Source organism: Capra hircus, chromosome 20 (assembly GCF_001704415.2).
Source record: "Capra hircus breed San Clemente chromosome 20, ASM170441v1, whole genome shotgun sequence".
Classification (NCBI taxonomy): domain Eukaryota; kingdom Metazoa; phylum Chordata; class Mammalia; order Artiodactyla; family Bovidae; genus Capra; species Capra hircus.
The window spans coordinates 38,116,182-38,121,964 of record NC_030827.1 but is presented as its reverse complement, the minus strand read 5'-3'; positions in this window follow the sequence as shown (position 1 = coordinate 38,121,964).

Below are 5,783 nucleotides of genomic sequence, written 5' to 3'. Positions count from 1 at the left end.
GGGCTTCCCTGATAGCTCAGTTGGTTAAAAAAAAAAAAAATCCACCTGCAATGCAGGAGACCCCAGTTTGATTCTTGGGTTGCGAAGATCCGCTGGAGAAGGGATAGGCTACCCACTCCAGTATTTGGGGGCTTCCCATGAGGCTCAGCTAGTAAAGAATCCAGCTGCAATGCAGGAGACCTGGGTTTGATCCTTGGGTTGGGACGATCGCCTGGAGAAGGGAAAAGCTACCCACTCCAGTATTCTGGCCTGGAGAATTCCATGGACTGTATAGTTCATGGGGTTGCGAACAGAAAAGCTCCATTTCCCCAGGTACCGGCTTAAAATCTCTGCTAGTGTAGCAAACTCAAGACTTGCTAAGTGCTAAGTCCCTTCAGTTGTGTCCGACTCTTTACGACCCCGTGGACCATAGCCCACCAGGCTTCTCTGTCCATGGGATTCTCTCCAGGCAAGAATACTGAAGCAGTTTGCCATTTCCTCCTTCAGGGGATCTTCTTGACCCAAGGATTGAACCCTGAGGTCTCCTGCACTGGCAGGCGGATTCTTTACCACTAGCACCGCCTGGGAAACCCAAGATATCCCTAGGCAAATCCCCAGGGGAACTTGACCTACCATTCCAGGACTATTGCTGTGATGGCCTCTTAAAAAGGTCATTGTTCCTGAACAGGTATCAGGGTCCTAACTCTGAAGCCCACATCTTTACCTGGAGGACTGAACCTCTAAAGCTGAGATCTAATTCTGAATAAGCTTCATAAAATAGGACTAGGGGTCTTTCCATAGTTTACTGATGTATAAGTTGAGGTCATCTTGTAATTTTGCTGCCTTATAAAATTAACCCTGGGAAGGACTGAGCCTGAAAACTCCAGAAGATATCTTTGCACTTTCTACCCTCAAAACAAGACTGGCTTTGATGCTGGGTTTTAGTGCAACTCTGAAACAGACAGAAAAGACCTCCATATAAGGCCGAAACCAGAGAACTCCTAGAAGAAAACTAGGTGCTCCTTGACATAGTTCTGGGTGATGATTTTTTTTGTTTTTGTCTTTTTTTGGATTTGACACCCAAAGCAAAGGCAACAAAAGCAAAAATAAACCTATCTAAACTTACAGTCTTTTGCATAGCAAGTGAAAGTGAAAGTCACTCAGTCGTGTCTGACTCTGTGACCCCATGGACTACACGGTCCATGGACTTCTCTAGGCCAGCATACTGGAGTGGGTAGCCTTTCCCTTCTCCAGGGCATCTTCCCAACCCAGGGATCGAACCCAGGTCTCCCACACTGCAGGCAGATTCTTTACCAACTGAGCTATCAGGGAAGCCCTGCATAGCAAAGGAAACATCAACAAAATGAATTATTGTAACTCACTGCAATAATAGAGTAAAAATGAAGTACCATATGATCTTTTCAATAGATGCAGAAAAAAATTTTGACAAAAATCATTACCGTTTTATTATAGAAACTCTCAACATAACTAGGAATAGAAAACAATTTTTTAAAAAAATATCTACTTAGCTGCTCCATGTCTTGGTTGCAGCTCGCAGGATCTTTGATCTTCCTTGCAGCCTGTCAGATCTAGTTCCCTGACCAGGGGTTGAATCCTGGGCCCCCTGCATTGGGAGCTTGGGGTCTTAACCACTGGACCACCAAGGAAGTCCTGAAAGTAATTTCTTCAATGTGATAACAGGCATGTATTTTTAAAAATCTTGGTCTACAATCATACTTAATGATGAAACATTGAACTCTTTCCATCTAAGATAAGAACAAGTAGAAATGCCTGCTCTTTTCATTTGTATTCGACAACACGGTAGAAACTCTAGCCAGTTCATTCATTCATAAATATATGCATAAATAAAATAATCAGAAAGGAGGAAAACTGATATCCATCAGAGACACCATTGTGTACATAGAAAATACTACTGAAGTGATAAAAATTCCCAGTAAAATAAGTCAAATTATCAAAATTGCAGGACTCAAGGTCAATACATAAAAATCAGTTGTATTTCTGTCTAATAGCAGAAATTATTGGAATTAAAATCTAAAAAAAATCCAAAAACTTTACACAGCTAAAATTAAACCTAGCAACAAATTGTCCATGACCTCTACATTCTACAAAGGATTATTGAAATTGAAAGATATACAAAGTTACTGGCTCTGAAAGCTCAAAATTGTTAAGATCTCTATTCTCCCAAAAATTGATCTATAAATTCAATACTCACACACTCCCAGCAAGATGCTTTGAAGGAAAAGAATTAATATTCATATTTTTTAAAAAGACCATAGTCCCCTAAATCATATAGGTACAGACTTTAATTCAAGATGGATCATGGCCTAAATGTAAAAATCTAAAACCATAAAACTTAAAGAAAAAGAAAGCATAGGAGAATACCCTTATGACTCGGAGACAGCAAAAATTTCTTAAACAATAAAATTGATAAACCAGGGTTCATCAAACATAAATGCCTCTGTTCATCAAAAGACAAGTAAGAAAGCGAACAGGCTATCCATGGAAGATCTTTATTCCAGAAAATATAAATAACTTGTATAAAACAATTAATAGATTAATAGTTTATTAATAAAAAGACAGAATTTAATTTTTTTGGCTCCAAAATCACTGCAGATGGTGAGTGCAGCCATGAAATTAAGATGCTTACTCCTTGGAAGAAAAGTTATGACCAACCTAAATAGCATATTAAAAAGCACAGACATTACTTTGCCAACAAAGGTCCATCTAGTCAAAGCTTTGGTTTCTCCAGTAGTCATGTATGATTGTGAGAGCTGGACTATAAAGAAAGCTGACCACCGAAGAATTGATGCTTTTGAACTGTGGTGTTGGAGAAGACTCTTGAGAGTCCCCTGGACAGCAAGGAAATTGAACCAGTCCATCCTAAAGGAAATCAGTCCTGAATATTCATTGGTAGGACCGATGTGTAAGCTGAAACTCCAATAGTTTGGCCACCTGATGCGAAGAATTGACTCATTTGAAAAGACCCTGATGCTGGGAAAGATTGAAGGCAGAAGAAGAAGGGGACAACAGAGGATGAGATGGTTGGATGGCATCACCAACTCAATGGACATGAGTTTGAGTAAACTCCAGGAGTTGGTGATGAACAGGGAGGCCTGGTATGCTGCAGTTCATGGGTTTGCAAAGAGTCAGACATGACAGAGCAACTGAACTGAACTGAACTGAATAAAAAGACAAACAACCTAACTAAAAATTGGGCTATTTTTTGTTTCTTTGTTTTTGTTTTATAAGGTAAGGGGGAAAGAAAGAGGTGGACCGATGTGACCTCCTCTATGGTGGAGGTTTCTGGATGTGAATGTGTGGATCGCTCCAAAAAAGAAAAAGAAAGAGCAAAGATGAACAGACAGTTCAAAAAGGAAGATATAAAAACAGCTGTTAACACACGGAAAAATGTTTAACATCATTGGGCATAAAGGAAATGAAAACTGAAACTAGAGGTACCATGTTACTCTCACCAGAAAGTTTAAAGTGAAAAAGACTCACAACACCAATGTTGGCAAGGATGTCCATATGGCCAAAGGTTGGAGAACTACTTACCAATTTCTCCAAATGATAAGCCCACATTTATTTGTTTCCCTGTTTTTGTCTCTGCTACATTCTTTCTGGTGTTTAGAGTGTTCTAGCTTTCTTCCTCGGAGATGGCAATGGCACCCCACTCCAGTACTCTTGCCTGGAAAATCCCATGGACGGAGGAGCCTGGTAGGCTGCAGTCCATGGGGTCGCTAAGAGTCGGGCACGACTGAGCGACTTCACTTTCGCTTTTCACTTTCATGCATTGGAGAAGGAAATGGCAACCCACTCCAGTGTTCTTGCCTGGAGAATCCCAGGGACGGGGGAGCCTAGTAGGCTGCCGTCTGTGGGGTCGCACAGAGTCGGACACGACTGAAGCAACTTAGCAGCAGCAGCAGCTTTCTTCCTTCTGGCATTCTTCCCCTAATCTAAATGGCACCCATCATTTAATGCTCTTCCTGCTCTGGGTGATGTTACCAGGTATGGCTGGTGTCTCTAATCTCTCTCTACTGGCTGAATACTGAAGCTCATCCATGATGCTGGGCATTACCTTCAATTCTATGCTAACTTTGCTTTCAAATGTACCTGTGTATAAGACTTGTTTCCTTGATGACAGAGTCTCATAAACTCAAGCATTTTTTTTTTATTATTATTGGACAAACCACTCTAAAAGCCGTGTGCCAGTGACATCTGCTGTTCCCCTGCTTTCAACTGTTGGGCCAACAGATGTCTTCACATTCCATTGGCAGCAAATTCTTCAAAAAGAACGCCACTGTTCACCTGCGACTCCTGTTTAAGAGCCAGTGAATGAGGACTTTATATTTCTCTTCATCCCAAGGGCCTCTTCTGTGATAGTTTCTGAAAACCCTGATGAGGAGTAATATCCTGTGTCACTTGAGGTTTTACCTTGCTTTACTGGGGCTTCATTTTCTTTTCATGTTTAAACATTTGCTAATTTATACAGCATTTGAGGAATGCCCCCACCTAAGAGATTCTACACTTAAAAATCTCAAGACAAATTGGCTGAAAAGTGAGATTCCTAGTTTTCAAGCCCAGGAATCAGGCAGTCAGCTGACAAACTGAATGAGCAGCAGTCAACTCTGACCTCCTTTTGCTAAAGAGGCCTGACATTTAGAGAAAACCCTGAGGAGAGAGCCCTGCCCTGTGTGTTCTGGTAAGTGAAGTTGGGGGAAACAGAGACGTGATTATAGAAGGGAGAGTCTCTACCCTGTGGACTGTAATTCCTGGGAGTTGTACAAATACATCTTTGCCTGGACTCCCCCCATAAGTAATCTACATAAGACATTCTGAAATAGGACCCAGACATAAGTATGCTTTCAAAGTTCCTCAAGTGATTCTAACATGAAGCCAGGGTTGAGAATATCAGTTCTGGAGGGAGACAGAAAGCAAACATGCATTTACCCTAAATACATAAGGACACAGGGTATATCACCATTCACATATATTTAAATGGTTCATGTATATTTAAAATTGGTTTCAGGAGAAAGAAGATGGAATGAACTAATGTTGGGACAAATGGTGTTGAAACTTCTGTTTCAATGAGAAAATCCTTCCTCTGAGGATGATTACTGATAATTATTGGGAGCAAATAAGAGGAAATTGATATTTCATCAGTGAGACAAGTACAGTAGGCTTCTTCCAAAAGAGCATGAGTTTATGAATGGGGAGAATAAATATGACCAAATGCATAGTCAGTTTAGACTATAGTAGGTTGATGAGCATCTTCTGATTAGATTGGGAAAATAAGCAGATAGCTAGCTTTAGGCCAGAAAACAATAGTGCAAGGAGTCTTCTTGAATTCAATAGCTGAATGAGGATAATTTTCCAAGTTATATCTGGAACAGTTTCAAAGGGTTTCATTAACTGAAAAATCCGAGTCAAGAAAGATTTATACTTTGGCTTAATGTATCTATAAATCTTGACTTTTAGATAGTGCAGCAGTTGTTTCAATTTAGTTCAGTCGCTCAGTCGTGTCTGACTCTTTGCGACCCCATGAATCGCAACATGCCAGGCCTCCCTGTCCATCACCATCTCCCAGAGTTCACTCAGACTCGTGTCCATCGAGTCCGTGATGCCATCCAGCCATCTCATCCTCTGTCGTCCCCTTCTCCTCTTGCCCTCAATCCCTCCCAACATCAGGGTCTTTCCAATGAGTCAGCTCTTCCCATGAGGTGGCCAAAGTATTGGAGTCTCAGCCTCAGCATCAGTCCTTCCAATGAACACCCAGGACTGGT